Source organism: Crassostrea angulata, chromosome 3 (assembly GCF_025612915.1).
Source record: "Crassostrea angulata isolate pt1a10 chromosome 3, ASM2561291v2, whole genome shotgun sequence".
In the NCBI taxonomy this organism is placed as follows: Eukaryota; Metazoa; Mollusca; class Bivalvia; order Ostreida; family Ostreidae; genus Magallana; species Magallana angulata.
The window spans coordinates 38,173,677-38,191,689 of NC_069113.1; the positions used below are offsets into that span (position 1 = coordinate 38,173,677).

Below are 18,013 nucleotides of genomic sequence, written 5' to 3' on the forward strand. Positions count from 1 at the left end.
ACATGTATATAAATCCCAAAGGACTATGTGGTTTCTTTTCTTTCTTTTTTTTATTTCAAGAAAATTAATTTATTTGACGTATTTGCTTATTGTTTGTCTTTTTTAGAGTGTTTCATTTAGGCTCAAAAACTAGCTATAGGTTGCAACTTCTGTTGCCTTCAGTCTTCCATATTTTCTTTTCCATAAATAAAGCATAATATTCTGGGTCCTAACCAAGATCTTACATTACAAATTTTGGATTTGAATCATTTCGGTCTCTTTCCGACAAATGTTCTTGCCAACGATATCATTACCGATTCATCTGATAAAACAATGTAGATCAATTTGGACCATATTGAAACTTTCAATTGTTTATAAATCTATATTACAACTTACGGAAACGACTTCGGACTGTCGTAACTGTAATCGGCTTCATCCGTCAACTCTCGCAGTTTCTCGTTGTTCCGATAATGCTCCATTTTCATCTCTCGTCCTGTTAATGAAAATTTTGGTCAGGATTGAGAATTCAATAAAATTGATAAATTAAACCTCACCCTCTCTTCGCGAAAAAAAAATAATCGTCGAAACATTTGTCCTGAACTATAGCATAAATGCTGACAGGTTTTATGTTGTTTTGAATTAGACCAGTCATTTTTCGTTAAGTATTCCACATTTTTTGTCACAGAAAAATTCGTCATGCCCTTAATACAAATATTGTTTTTGTAAAAAGACAAGTCGTATCGTTTTTTTCGTAAATGATGCTTGCATTTCATTAATTGTATACAATGAAAACAAAGTTTTCAACACACCAGCCATATTCTATTGTAACTAATGAATGTTTGTCTTGTTTATAATTATATTGTAAATTGATTTTTAAACATTTTTGCCCAAGTTTATAGCTGGTGATAAAAGATTTTTATTTCGCCCACTTACTGACTATAAAATGCAATTAAATGAAAAACACATCGTTTACACCAGAAGAAAACTCAGACTCACAAATATCATTTATTGAACTCGGACCCAAGATGATTATTTATTGAACTCAGACCCAAGAACATTATTTATTGAGCTCAGATCCAAGACTATTATTTATTGAACTCAGATCAAAGAATATTATTTACTCAACTCTGACTCACGAATATTATTCATTGAAATCAGACTCACGAATATTATTTACTGAACTCAGACTCACGAATGTCATTTAGTGCATTTTTCAGAAATATTTTCACATCTTAACCAAATCCTTTAAAGATTGCATTTTGTATAGGGATATAACACAAAGAAAACAACAATAGTTAATAAATGCTATACCTAGGTAATGCATATGATTTAAGGCGCTGGTTAAATAGATTGGTCCGTTGACAATGAAACGCGAGGTGTCGCTGCTAGAACAGTTCGCTTTGACAACGACCTGGGGGGATCGGGGAGGAATGTTGATGTAATTCTGTCCGACCATTAGCACCCCGGCATCATATTTCCTCAAGGTTTTGGTCAGAAATATGTGTAATCCGGATCCGTCGGTATAGTCCGCTCTTTTTTCAGGATTGTTCCAGTGAATCTAGAAATTCAACCGTGGGGAAAACATTTTCATTTAAATAATTTATCTGTATATAGTGTAAAACTTTGAATTTTAAGAATTTTATTATTTCATCGTTATTTATTAATTTTAATTTTATTTCATTATATTATTTTTCATTTAAGAAGAACCTATAATTTTTGCAAGTTATTACTTTTAACACACTTCAATGATAAGTACCTCAAGTGTAGCTTTTTTGAAACCATTGATTCCGACTTTGAATCCAGCATCCTTATGAAGACAGTCTCCGTCAAAGCCCACAGCCCACAATCCAATAAGGTGCCGACAGTTCTCTTTTGCCATTCCACACTTCTCTGGTTTATCTGTTGCATTCACTGGAAGATTAAGAAATTAATGTGTTGTACATTTAAAGTTAACTTATTTTATTGTTTTGCAACACGTATTATAATCATAGATGTTTCTATTGATGAATGGGAAATTAAGGTCGATTTGTGTATTTCATTTTTATTTCTGATATGTTTGGAAATGGACATTGAATTATAATTAGAACACTTGCGAGTTTATTTGTAGTAAGCACTTTGCCACGACAGAACAGAATTTTGTGTACCTATTGAAGTGAAACAGAAAATTCACGTTATATCATGAATTTACAGAGTTTTACCTTTTTCTTTTGAAATCATTTTTTTATGTATGAAAGTTCCCATACTTATTATTAATAACTGTGTTTTGACCGTGACATCCTAACATGTACAACCATGTCAACATTCTGAACAGTAAATGTATGTATATTACCATTGTCGTCGCAGCCATACAGAAGCATGTGATGGACAACGTTAGAGTTCCTTATCACGGGTTTCGTGGCGATGAGATGGTAATCACCATCTGTGTGAAGGTCAAAGGTCATGCAATAATAATTTGTCTCCACGGCAGGAACAGTTGTATTGGGAAATGTCAATGTTTGAAAAATGGTATCTGTCCAAAAGAACAAATCAAATATTTTTATTTTACAACAATTGTAGCCAATCGAATTCAATAATTATGACCTAATATGGTTCGGTCCAAGAATGATTTTTAATTCATTTATGGGTAAGAACGGTCTGGGTACATTTCCCTTTATCGCTATCAGCAAGTTGACCAAAAGTTTAGCTGAGTAATTCAACATTGGTTCATCTTAGATATCTACACAAGGAAATACATCACAGCACATTGCAACAACAACATTCTTTTAAACAGTTTTAAAAAAGATAATAGCATCATCCCATCTCAAACTCTGTACCTCCTTCCATATTGCACGATGGCGTGGAATCACATTGTAAAAAGTCGTTTTTCCCCGCACATTTTGGATCATTCAGTGGTTCGCAAACACCTGAAAAATAAATATTAAAAGATTGTGGTATTGACTTCTTTTAAACACATGTAAGTTAGAATTCTGTATTTTATGAACGATTGGAAAACTATGGCAAAATACTATTCCAATTGGATACAACTCCAGGTCATTTACCGGGATGGGAGAGGCTGACGGTAGATTTGGGCACACTATTGGGCGACCACTCACAATCCAGATCACCGAGTTCTTCACCGTTCGTCTTTCCGTCGCCATCTGAATCCTTACGGCAAAGATCATTCGTCCAAGTCTTCAAAAAAAGCATATGACAAAATGCATTTCATTTTCTAAAAAATTATTTCATGGGAACAACGAATGATCCATTCCTTGGGTTATTTTTAGTACATGTAAACGAAATTTCTTGCAGGAAATTTTGGAAGTGAAAGGAGTAATACAACTCATTGCTTTATAGATTAAAGCAATTGGAGAGGTTCTTTTTATTACTCCATGCACTTAATGCGTCGTGAACTTGATATGATGACATCTTTTTCATTACGTTAATCTAATCAGAAAAATGACTTATCAAGCGGTTAAGGAGTGAGTTATGGTAATCAATGGTTCAACAACAGAATACTGGTATCTAGCATCATAAAACCCAGTAAGATCAAATGTCAATCTAACCTCGCTTGCTTGAGTAAACAAAAAAATATGTTTAACACCGAGTTCGACTACAGAATTGGGGTCTTATTGCCTGCAAATTACTGAACCGCGACCAAAAACCATTAAGATGCAACAATGAAAGGTTTCAGTTATTGCATACCACGCAATTTGATAGGGGTCCGAGTTGATTGTGCTATAATTGTCTGCTTTGCATGAGAATAGGAGCTTTCTATTGCTATATGGGGGGAAACGTCTGCCAGGAGTGTGGGGCATACGTGATGGTGGTTAAGTTCGTGTTCTGCATTGTATACCTTAGTGGTAAGGGATTTGACATACAGTGCTCTTGTGTAATTTGTTATATAAAACATGCTGTTACTTAAATTGCTAATAATTTCATACATATATTAATCACATGGCAAACAGTTCTTTACAATGGTAATTTGGTTGCGTTTTTCTGTATGCTACTCCATATAATATCTAGAACCCCCCCCCCCTTTCCCTCCTCCTATAGGATAATACACATCAAAACATTATGCTGTGTAATCAAGTCCACTTAGAGAAAACTCTGCATAATTTGAATAATTAAGGACTCAAACTCTCGGTTATATATTTTTATTTTTAAAAAGCATTAAATACGCAATAACAAGAAAAGTTTCGTAATTCAAATCAAATCTTTTAAGATTCCAATTTAGTACTTATATTATTTAGCGATTCTGTTTCCTTGTAGACTCATTAGGCTTCAATGAATTTTCATTTGTAAATAAATAGTAGACGACAGGTTGGTTTGGGGTTTTTTTTTTTTAGAATAAAGCCAATCAAATGTCAGTTTTAAACAATAAAGGTAACTCACTCACCTTCCCCTGAATGTAAAAGTCGAGTCCAAACGGATTCCTCTCCCCTCCGCCACCCTGTGCTTTATGCCCCACCCCGTTCCAAATTGTAGACGGGTTACAAGGGTGTGGCACTTTATGACCATTTGGTATCTTGTCGCGAAAACTCCCATACTCCTCTGACCAATTTACAAATAGCAAGATCACAAAATACCGGTACCTTAATCGATGAAAATAGGAAATAAACCATAATTAAATGCTTAACTACCATGACAAATGGCAGGTCATTACCTATTTAAGTCTATCTAAAGAAGATCTAATGATTTGAAAAAAATAGTATTGTATTGTATTGTTTATTAGTCAATAACTGTACAGCTCATAGACATATACAATTAATATACACATGTTATAATACATATACTGGTCACTTGAAAAAAGGCAAGTTTATACATGAAGTTTTATATATATATAGTTTGATATTTTAATCATATCAAAATTTCAAACCTAAAACCTTTACTTTTCTTCATGATATAAATAGTGTTTTGCTATAAAGGTCATACGTGTTAATCATTGACAAAAATTAAGTGTCCAATGTTTTCTTTCATGTTTTATTTATTCTTCGTATAGTTTTCCCACCTCCACCCAGCCCCCACCCCCTTTAACTCATGTCAATACATTGCAAAAGGAAGTGGATGCTTTTGCATAATTAAATGCTTTTCACTGTAACAATCTTTCGCCCATATCCTGTACCCCAAATTCTCATTTATAATTACCTTCGATATCGAATATATTCTTTTATGAAGTAAGGATTCTGTTACGGTTAATTAAATGTTTATGATCATGTAAATGTCAGATATACGACCTGAACTCAAAACATAATTTTCTTTTTAGAAGACCTCTATAATATCAGTTTCAGTATTTCAAAATCCGTTTTAGAAGTTGAATACTTATTTTAAAACAAAAACAACCCCCCAAAAAATTAAAAAGAAAACAAGCAAATACGAAAACATGATTTTTCCTACGAATACAAGTATATGAATTGCATTGATTTCCTACAGCAACAGACTTTCGGGTGTTGATTCTATATTTTATCATCAGAGTTAATTTACATGAGAGACAAAGGTCATTTAAAGCGTGTGATGTTAAAAATGAACTCCAATATCTGAAGCAACTGAACTTTATTTTTGATGAAAATCTATTTTATATCGCTTGCAATACACAAATATGGTGATTCGGAAGACTCAATTTACTAGCAAACCGACTTACATTTTGGTGCCCATCCTGTTTATAAATATGGCCGGTCGCCTGCAATACGTTACAGGCCAATGCACAAGCGGTTTAAATTTCAAGTCCTTTGCATGCATTTCCATACAATACAATGTAAGCTTTAAAATCAACACATGGATGTGTCGGTGCTCGGGTAGCTTGGGTATTTTTTTTTTTTTAGTTATATGGACGAGGATCAAAAATCGTAGAAAAGTTGATCTGGAATAGAAAAAACTAAGCTATCAATTTTCCTGGAAATTTTTACAACTTTGATTTTAATTTTTTGAATATATAAAGCAAACAGGTTTATTAGATAGAGATCAGAACATTATTGGATTAATTGTACGCTATGCACCTGACGTTGTACATTTGTCTCATATTAAAATATATATATATATATATATATATATATATATATATATATATATATATATATATATATATATATATATATATATATATATATATCCTTACCTTATACCGTAATACATTTATCTGTTAGAAATTGTTTGGTAGGGAGATATTTTTTTTATTACGAGAAAATATACAACGTCAGGTGTCTTTGGAGTTTTAGTACACGGTATAATAACTTTAGCAATATTACGCCTTGGGGACAACAAACCATATACTGAAGCGTTCAAGATCAGTCTTTGCTTACTAATATTATCGTCTGCTTTGTTTGATGCATCTTTCACCGATTTTGTAACCTACTTAAACATTCTTTAGACCAGCGGTTGCCAAAGCCTTTGTTGAATATTCTTTTGAAATTCTCTTTAATCACACTGGTGCATGTACCTGCTGCACTTACTACAGGCGCTCTCAAATAAAAATTGCTCCACTTGTAAACCGATATTCTTTCTATATATATATATATATATATATATATATATATATATATATATATATATCTCTTTCCAAAGTCTTTGTAGGGTATATATTAAACATTTTTTTTATGTTAGTACAATGATTGAGCGACCCGAGAATTAAAATATTCGCCGAGCCTGAAGGGGGGGGGGGATATAGTATTTCAAGGGCATCTTCATTATCATTTTGATAAATTAAACAGCAAAAACTGTCAATTCTATCAATTATATAATGCAATGACAAATTGATACGAACAATTAAAATTGATTGTGTGTGTTATCATACGGAGAATACTTCATAAACTTATTTAATTACGTTAAATAACTGAACACAATGAGAAATGCTCCATTTTATTATACTTCAGGGATGATTATCAAAGCAGTAGGGAGGGGGTGTAGTTTCTTTAGTTGTGTTATTTTCTGTTGTGGGTTTTTACATTTATTTTCATTATCTAAGCGATGGATGGTGCTTAATACACCATATTGAAAGATACCGATGTACCTATTTTCAGCTGTAATATTAAGATCATTTACACATCACATGTTTTCAAGAAAAGGAAATATTTTCTTTGCATATTTTTCCCGAGCGACAAATAATGGTCACATGAATGTTATCTTGTTACTTATCTGATATGGTTTGTTCAAAAACTAGAGCAAAGTTTATATCTTTGAAGTGCCAGATATAACATTCGCCTACTGTAGCATTACATGAATGCTGAAGACAACAATAAACAAGCCAAAATCGCCAATACCGAGTAAACAGGTATTTCTATAGCAGATGGACTGGGCAACTCATCAGTGAGAAAGCTTACACCTCGCTGATAATCGAAGCTACCAAAACAATTCAGTTGTAACTTCTGAGAGCGGTCGTTCGAAACATCATCAAACTGAGCTGTGCAGCTCGAGCCAAAAACTAAAGCAAATCCTCCAGTGAAATCCATACGAAAGGTCGAGGTGTTCAAAGACATTAGTGTTAAATTTCCCTCACCGACCGAATTAACCTGAAAAGACATCTTGCTATACGGCGGGCCTTCACTGATCACGACTTCACCGTTCAGCCGATGACCGTAATGACCTAAATAGCGCGATACGTCATAGTCGTCTGCCGGTAGTTTGTCGTCTGTATTGTTTCTTGGTGCAGGACGTTCCTTCCAAGGTTCTGGAAATGTACAAACAGTTGAAACATTCAACCAGGGTTCTTCTTGAAGGAGAATGTCAGCAATGAAATAGGACAAAGGTTCTAAATCCCTGTTGTACGATATTGGCCACGGACCGTTGACGAACAAGAAGAAACCACTTTTAGCTTGTGGATGAAGAGATGTGACTGTTGTGTAAGCATAGTAGGAGCCAGTGTGGAAAATTGTTCTGTATCCTATATTGTAAGGAGACTTATTAGAATTCAAGCAGGAGCACGGATGACGTTACTTTTCACATATTTGCTATTTTAAAAGTCGATGATATGATAATTACAATATCGACAACTGTATTCAATGCGATTTTGACACTCAAAGTTAACTTCTTTTAATTTTTGATTTCACGAGTATATTCCAAAGTCAACGATAAACTTTTTAAGGAATTGAAATAACATTTTATTATTTAAAAGTGCTAAATTGCTCATAAGCTAACATGCATTTGTTTATTTTTACCTCTGTAATTGCGTCCAAACCATGCATATCCATACCAAGAGGTTGACGAAACAACCGGAAAAGGCTTTATCAAGCTGAAAACATCTATGACGCCAGATGGTAAGGATATATGGGGTTTAAACATCTCATCAAATACATTCTTTTTGATGAGAGTAAACCCATTTTCCGTCGTTCCATTTCCCAAAAGAAACGTCATCCACTTCGACAAATCTTTGCTGATGACCATAAACCTCCAGTCGGAGAGAATTCACCTAATCTAAATTAGAATTGAAAAATAACACGGTAAAAATGAAGGCGGTAGACCATAAAAGGCGAAAGTAGAAAAGAAGCTGCGGGGCTATTACATGCATTATGAAAGTCTGATTCAAACAGACGCTTCATCTACACTTAGCAGACTTACTCAGAGAGTGATACCAATTATTATGATATGAAAAGAAAATGTATACATGAAATTATTAGCATGGTGTTTCTTGCAAATTTCTTTCTTTCAAATTTAACTCAATTTATTTTTTTTTTTGCTTTACTCATTGAAAATGTTGATTTTATTTTATCATCTAACTAAAAATCAGTTTGTATTTAACATTAGTGTTATATATGTTGTTTTTTTTTAGGAGGGGGGTGTTTTTGATGCTTTATTTTTCCATTCTTATTTTTATGCATCCAAAGGTCCATTGTTTTATTTCAAATGTTTTGTTTCAAAAAACGAATGGTTTGCGGTCTCTTGCGTCAATTGTTTTCTTGTTTACTAGTAATATGGATAGCTGATTGATCATTACCTATAAAGGAGGAAATCCTTTTCCTGAAAACGAAGTGTTCCATTAAATTCAAAGTACGGATAGGCAAAATGTTCATCCCTTGATGATGCATCGCTCAAGAAAATTGATGCGTTCATTCCTAACGGAGTAAAGAGTTTCTCTTTTACCAACTCTTCATACTTTTTCCCGCCAATTACTTCAGCCACGTGACCTGCTATCATGTACATAAAGTTGTTGTAACTCCAACCATCCCTGAATGGTGTTGTAAGTGGTAAATGTTTCAATCGACTGCAAAAAATGTGCTCAAAAATGATATTTTCTGACAACGATACTGTTGAACGTGTTTAAAGAAGAATGGTTTTATAACTAGAATGACACAAATTTGAAAACTATGAGTTTGTTTTACCGAGCATAGCGTTCTGTCGTAATATTCGCTAGCAGAGTTATTATTGGAAAATCCTGGTTTTTGGCACCAGTTCTATGTGTCAGGAGGTCCTTGATGGTCATCTCGGATGTAACAAAATTTGAGGACATTTGAAAGTTGGATCCAAGTATGTCTGCCACTTTGGAAGTCCATCCAAGGCTAAAAGATAAAGTTTATTTCATCAAATGAATGTATATCAAAGAAAATCTTCTATAACATTTCTGCGTATGCTTACGTTGCAAACTGTCCTAATAATTTGTAATAATGTTACCTTCCATTTTTCTGTTTGGATTCTGTGATCAAGACACCTATCAGAGCGGCAGTAAAGGCTTTAGTGGTGGATCCTATGTTTGACACCGTGAACTCATCAAAACCCACAGGCGGATCTAAGCGGGCTTTGCCATAGCCTTTGTTCAAGACAGCTCCATTTCTAACAAGAGATATCCCCAGTCCTGTCAAGAAAAGAATAAATATTTGATATTTAACTAACAAAATACTCTGCCAATATTCATTTACGGTTCTTTCTTCTTAATGCGTTTAAAAAAATAAATTGAATTGAAAAGATTCATAAAATGTCTAGAAATTTGCGCAACATTACATTCACGATCACGTTGCTTGATACTTCATAAATTATTCAGCAGGTGCCAAAATCCGGGTATTCTAATTATATCACACAGAATTTTGTATTATAGTGCTGATTGATTGAATAAATATTTCAGTGTTGCTGCCCTCCGCTTAATTAACTTACCAGGAATATTTTTGCATTTCATCACTGCTTGAACTGCCCCATCAATGAAATCTATTTCGTTTTGAGTAAAATTTCCATGAGCGGGGATGATATAAAGACATATTATTGCAAAGATCACACAACTGAACATATTGTAGTTGACGGTTGATGTAAATGAATTAAGTTAAAACCTAGTATATAGATTTATATCTTCATCCATATATATCTTGACTAACATCCTTAATGATTATGCCACACCTGTAGGTGTATTGCATTGCTATCCTCATGAAACAGGATGCTAAATGTGCTCAACAGTCCACTGGTCATTTCACAAGTAAGCGAAAATAGACACTGCATTAAAATTATCAATTTTAATGACCCCCAAAATGAGTACAATTTTGCATTTGTCCAGAGAACATGGAGCCCACGAATTCCGTATTTACCGATCAAATAATGACATTTATTGCCACGCACAGTTTGACGCCGAAAGAAATATTATGATAATAGTATTATCTTTAAGAGTACCAGATATTAAGTTTGTTTTGAACATATTTTATTGATTAAACAAAAAGATTAGAAACAAGTTCTAACAATTTACAAGTTCCCCTCCTTGAATTTAACAATATTTTTCATGCATATAAATTTAGAACAAAAGAAAATATAATATTGATATACACAAAAAAATATTTATTTAAATCTCAAGGATTCGTCTATAAACTTTTCTACAGAAGCAAAAATGCTTTTGTTAATATGTAAAGGTAGGCTGTTGTTGCCATATAAAAGTAAATTAGTATCAATATTAAATCTAACATAAATAATTGATCAAACATGTTGTTTCTCGCTCTAGAGAAGTTTTTACAAGGAAAAAAGAAATGATACATATCTTCTGTTTGACCACATAAACACAACGGATTATTTATAATATTACGTTTACAAAGATCATTGTTTAATACACAGTTATGTCTCAGCTTTATTTGAATAATGTTGGTACAGCGTTTACCAAAAGAAAAATTAATAGGGGTTTCGTAACAGTAGGAATATGTTTGCAAAACAAATTGATTGAGGTGGCTGTTTTGGCTTCTATATATTAAGTTTATTATTACTGTTTATGAGAAAAAATAATTCAAGCAAAATAAAAAGAATATTCGCTAAACTATAATCTAATCTGATTTATCATGTACAAAAAAGTATTCAACACTCTATAGTCTGTCCCAAGATATTTATGCTGCACATTTGAACGATTTTTAATAAAAATACACTTACCTGTGAAAGAAGTGCAATTGAAATAGTTGAAAGGGATAATTTCCAAGATAATTTCATTGACACATTACCATCTTTCACTCGGAAAAATTCACAGGGACGAAAACAGATTCCTTACGGAGATTTATAATGGGGAATGTTTACATCTTTTCTCCATTCGGAATACACTCGGAATACATCGCGCAATATTTCAACGTTATCATCCGGGCTTGCTGCAATGCAAAATCTCCGTAGACATCACATTTTTTAGCATTATATTGAAACCTGATAAGCTAACAGGGGCGTTTTGACTGAGAAATCTTGGAAATTTTTCATACTTTTGAATGAACATCGTTTGAATCCTGAGGTATTTATAAATATCAAACAATTAAGCCAAACGTGAATCCAAAATATCTTGGGACAGAATATACCCAGTGTCAAACTGAAAAAAACCTCACGTGTGGCTTGAATTTGGCGGAATTCGCCTTTTCAATATCTTTATAATTCCATTTTAAGCGTTTGTTATCTTTCACATAAAAGCGTTTTTGGCGGAATTCGCTTTTTCAATATCTTTATTCCATTTTAAGCGTTTGTTATATGTCACATAAAAACGTTTTACTGTATTCCATTCCTATCATTCCGCAATGTATTTTATAATTGGTTACCTTAATATATTAGAATTGGTGATCTGTTTCTTTATTACTCATAAATATTGATAGCTTTCGTACAAATACCATGCAAGTACAAATAATAAATGTGAAAAAGTATCAAAATGAAATTGAAAATAATTGTATCATCGATCATAAAGAGTTTATTGAAATAAAAAGATCTGATATCGCACATATCTGGTTCATTTTGGTTTTCTAGGCATTTGAATTTTTATGCGTTATATTTTAACGATCTGTAATTGATTAAAATAAATAAAATCAATGCATATATGATTTCATTCGTTTACAAAACGCAATAAAACAATGCATAAAAACATAAATAACAGAGAAAATACATTTGATATACAAGAGGAGGAACTGTTGCCATATTCACCAACAAAACTTACACCTCGCTGAAATTCATATTCCCCCGCACACTTCAGATGGAGTAATTGAAAAAGACCCTCAGATTGTTCATCAAAGCGGGCTTCACAGTTAGCACCAAAAACAAGCGATAATCTTCCTCCAAAATCAATACGAAAAGTCGAATTTTCAGAAAATAATAGTGTTAAATTTCCAAATCCAACAGAATTCAATTTAAATGACAGGCTCTCATTCACGAAATAATTGATGGTGATATCGCCATAGATGCGATGCCCGTAATCTCCAATACAAGGTGTTGCGTCATAGTCGTCTGCTGGCATTTCTGTCTCCGTTTGGTTCTTTGCTGATGGTTGCTCTTCCCAAGGTTCTGGAAATGTACAGATGGTTGATACGTTCAACCAGGGATCTTCTTGAAGGAGAATGTCGGAAAGTATGTACGATAGCGGCTCTAGATCTTTCCGGAACTTGATTGGCCAAGGGCCGTTGACCATCATGAAGAAACCACTTTTCGATTGTGGATAAAGGGAGGCAATTGTTGAGTAAGCGTGCAGAGAACCAGAGTGGAACACAGACTTGTATCCTGAATTGTATTATGTGAAAATACTACTTGTGCATAAAAAATTTAATAGTATTTTCAATATAAATAAGTAGAGAAACTTTTAAAACCTACAGTAATAGACAAATGAAATAATACATATTTGCAATAAATTTTGCGTTTCTAATCGCTCTATTTTATTTTCAAGCTGGCTGAGTAGATTCTAAAAATCATTCTTTTTTTCAGGAACTGCATGTATTGATAATTTACACAAATAATGAAGTTTATAATAGAAATGTTGTTTACATCAAAAAGAAACAAAGAAAAAGAATACCTCGATAGTTTCGTCCAAACCAAGCATAACCATACCAGGCAGCCAATGAAACTACCGGGAACGGTCTTTCTACACTATAGCGCGTCATCACTTTTCTTGGTAATGATACATGAGGCTCAAACATCTCATCAAATACAGTTTTATCGATGAGAGTAAGACCGTCTTCAGTGGTACCATTTCCCAACAAAAATAACAGCCACTTTGACAAATCCTTTGGTGATGAGCACAAACCTCCCGCCGGAGAAAATTCACCTAATCTAAATGAGACAGATAAGAAAATGTTAACTCTAATGCGAGAGAAATGATAAAGGTAATCAGTAAATGTTTCATTAAAAAGGTAATGGTTCATTAATTAAACGTACATATCAATATTATGTATAATGTACCTATATAGGTGGAAATCGTCTTCGTTGAAACTAAGAGTTTCGTTCACCTTGAAATACGGATTTGCAAAATGATCATCCCTTGACGACACATCATCCAAGAAAATAGATGCGTTCATTCCTAACGGATCCCATATTTTCTCTTTTATCAACTCCTCGAACTTTTTCCCGCCAATAACTTCAGCCACGTGACCTGCTATCATATACATAAAGTTGTTATAGCTCCACACATCACGAAACGGTTGAGCCTGTGGTAAATATTTCAACCGGCTGAAAAAAGATGCATCTTCAGATAGTTCAATCATCTCAACAAATCATCTGAATCGTCATACACCATTGTCAAAGATTTGTACAAGATAAAACCATTTTAACAAGACCTTGGACTTTCAGTAGGAAGTAACTATCTATTTCTTGCGTCAAATCAAGTTAAATGTGGCGCTGGTTGCAAACGAAATATGCACCGATTGCGTGGCCTTAGCTCAAATCCAGACAAATCTTGGTGATTTCAAAGAGCCATGGCTGAATGGCTAACAATGAAATAGACAGACCTACGCCACATTGCCGTTTGACACAACTACCCAAAGTCCAAGCTTTTCTTAAAACGGTTGAACCGTTCTATATGCAATGCGTGTTATTCATTTGGTTTTACCTCGCATAATTTTCTCTCGTGATGTTTGCTGGCATGGTGATAAGTGATAAATCCGTATTCATGAAGCCAGTTCTATGTGTCAGAAGGTCTTTAATGCTCATTTCGGATGCAACGAAATTTGGGGACATTTGGAAGTTGGAGTCTAGTATGTCCCCAATTTTTGAATTCCAACCAAGGCTTTGGATAAAATAGAATATCATATGATTAATAAGCGTTCAATTGATAAGATACTTAGTATTACTAGCAGGTTCTGAACCATTCAACCGAAAGCTGGTAGGACTTTAATGGCAGACAGGCGTGCACGGGAATTATTCCGAATTCCAAAAGGATCATCCTCATTCATTTACATCATTACATGTACGATATACTAGTATAGACAGTCATCTATTTCGTTCAATACCTTCCCCCTTTCTGTTGGGATTCTGTGATCAAGACCCCCAGAAGAGCGGTTGTGAAGGCTTTGCCCGTGGAACCTATGTTTGACACCGTGAACTCGTCAAAAGCCACAGGCGGGTCTAAGCGGGCGTTGCCATATCCTTTGTACAGAACACTTCCATTTCTAACAAGGGATATTCCTAGTCCTGTTAAAAATATATAAACTAGATAAAATTGGTATCTGTGTAATGGTTGAAACGTAACATTATCAAAATGTCGCGATGAGATTTCAAAATAATGTTTAAATAGCATGGCACATAACATAAATAATGTAGCCGGTAGGTTATAAACCAATAAAATTTTACACATTGACTTAAGATTTCCAAAAAAGGTAATAGTTCAGTTTTAATAGTGAATCACATATATCAAATTTGAAGAGTGGTGTGGAATAATTTACATTCGCAGTCTGAGAGATCAATTTTCTATGATTATCAATTGAGTTTTTTTCCCCACATATTCGTGGAGACATTGTTTCGTGGTATTTTAGTGAGCGAGAGGTGCCCACTACTTTCCACAAAAATTTAAAAAGTACCAATACTGACCAGTGATCCCCGCAGTATCTTATGTTCATTTGCTTGAAATTCCCTTTCACGTGATTTTGAGGGTTTTTTTTTTTACCTCTTCTTACCTGGTATGTTTTTACATTCCCGTAAGGCCTGAACTGCATTGTCGATGACTTTGACTTCCTCTGTTGAGAAACTTTGTGCATATGAATTTGCAATCTGGATACAGATCAAAAAGGCTCTGTAATTTGGCATGGTTATGATTTACAAAGGACACAATGTACGCGGGTAGTCGCATCAGGCTTTTCACACCGGTAACATAGTTGATATTCCAAATCACGATTAACATAAATGGGTTATAAAATGCACACATGCAAGTGTTCTTAACAGCCTTTTATTTTATACCTTAACCGTGTCCCGATAAACGTACCAGTGTTTTATAATGGGCCTCAAGAGAACTTGGCCTATAAACGCGTAAAGGATTCGTAAATATTTCAGAATCTAATTTTGTCAAGGAATATAAACCATTCACTTGTGATGTTCAAACAGACATATAATCGTTGAGGAGCACGTGATCAAAATTCGGTTAGATAACGTGTTAGCGCTCTACACCGATCTTAAATATATGCACGAACGAGACATCTCAAATTACTTAACATCAATTCTCTGTAAATACCAAAATATCACTATAGGTTCATGGCACACACCATCTCAGATTTTCACGAAACTTTCTCAGGTGATTGATACTCGTAAGGTATGACATTATCCACCATCAAAACAATGCCTACTACCTTAGTTGCCATAGTAACCAATTTCATTCATTTACGGCCCAAATACACAGTTTTTAAGTTGGAAAATAAGGTAAACTCAAAGTCACAGCTCAGGCTTATTTAAAATTTTTCAAGATATTTCACATTTAAGGTGGCTCGACACCCCGAATATTTAGACAATAAAATGCTTTCTTTTTTCCTGCAATGATCGCTACCTTGAACCCGAATGAATCATCACAGAAAGCATTTAATTGTTTATATTAACATCTTTCTTGTGACTAATTAATACATTGATTATGAAAAGTATGTAAAATTCACTAAATTACTGTAAATGTACATAAGTACGTTAGCTAAAAGAAACAGCCAACTCGTCTCCTGTGAGACTTGGAGTCTGACATCATCATGATTATTTCGCACAGTCCGTGATTTTTCATAGGTCGCTGTGGATTTCAACAAATCGATAAACAGGGCGTGTCAATATCAGTCCTGTCTGTTTCTTGCCGTCTGCCGTCTGTTTCAGCCGCTGTAGATTTCGACCAATCGATAAATGGGGCGTATAGATTTCAGTCTGGCTGCTTCAATAGAGCTATGCATTAGCTATAGAACTATTTTAACTAGGCCTTGGACTTTCAGTAGGACGTAACTATCTATTTCTTGCGTCAAAACAAGTTTAAAATTACGCTGGTTTCAAGCGAAATATACACCGATTGCGTAGTCTTAGCTCAAAAGCCAGATGAATCGTGTTGATTTTAAAGAGTCATGGCTAAGTGACCATCAATGAAATGGGCAGGCCTACGTCACAGTGCTGTTTGACACAACTACCCAAAGTCCAAGCTCTTGTTAAAATGGTTCTAAGTTTCCGTAAGAAATAGAGGAGAATTATACTTGGTAGATGTAAATATTATTTGATGGATTTTCTTCAATACAAGTTACGTGTGACTGTACTTGTACAGGTTTATTCAACAATAAAATGCTTTCTTCAAAACCCACGTAAATCACACAAGAAAACATTTTATTGTTTATATTTACATCTTTCTTTTAACAAATTAATAAATTGGTTGTAAAAAGTAAGTTAAATTAACTAAATTACTGTTAATGTACATCAGCGCGTTTAACTAAAAGAAAAAGTCAAATCATCTTTCATGGAAATTTGATTCTGATATCATCATAAATTCCTCGTGAAGTCCGTGATTTTCTTCGGTCGCTGTAGGTTCCGACCAATCGATAAATAGGGCGTGTAGATTTCAATCTGCCTATTTCTATAGAGCTAAGAATTAACTATAACACCCCTGCGAATGTTATTGTCATTTAAATTTTAGACCACGTGGTTATATTTCACCATCTTAGTTTCGCAGTTAAAATTGTGCCTCGTGTTTAGGGTCTATTTCAAAGAATCTAGGTAATTGTCATCAAATATGAAATCTAGACGTTTATTGATTTTAAACTGGTGAAATTGGTGAATAAAATGAGAACTTTCTAGAAAAAAATGTTACCATAAAAAAAATAGTTTTTTTTCTGCTGTTGCAAAAATTAACTTGCTTAGCAGCAACCCCCCCCCCCCCCTCCCACCCCCCGAAGGATTAATTTTCGATCTATAGTAAAATATTTTTTGCATTTAGAAAAAATCGCTCATTTTCTGATACAGTAAAGTTAGTACGGTTCGCCGTAGAATTCACGTCATTTCTATAAAAGCAGTAAAAAAATTCTCAAAAATGAAGACAGTCAGAAAAATAAAATAAATAGTGCCTGTTTGGGACGATAACAGTTGAAATTGACACCCCTCGAAAACCATTTTCAACCTCCGCTTCGCGTCGGTTGACAATAGTTTCCTCGGGGTGTCAATTTCTGTTACCCTCCGAACAGGCACTGTTTATATAGTGTTACCCATTGCTAAGTGTGTTGTTAACGCTGAGGGCAATAGAACGGATTATCAACTGCGTCTAAACCAATCAGATTTCAGTATTTAACATGAAAGTATAATAATCATAATTATTATGTACCCAACATATTCATATGTCCACATACAACTCTTTGAGCATTTTTCATTTAATAAGTTCTAATTTGGGATATCTTCATTTTGTTTAAATTTTAGACCACGTGGTTATATTTCACCATCTCAGTTT

General features: G+C 34.0%; 1 pseudogene; it reads right to left on the reverse strand.

The window, feature by feature from the left end:
- Window positions 1-371: 371 nt before the first annotated feature.
- On the reverse strand, window positions 372-15,721 carry LOC128176876 (uncharacterized; annotated as a pseudogene).
- Window positions 15,722-18,013: the final 2,292 nt, after the last annotated feature.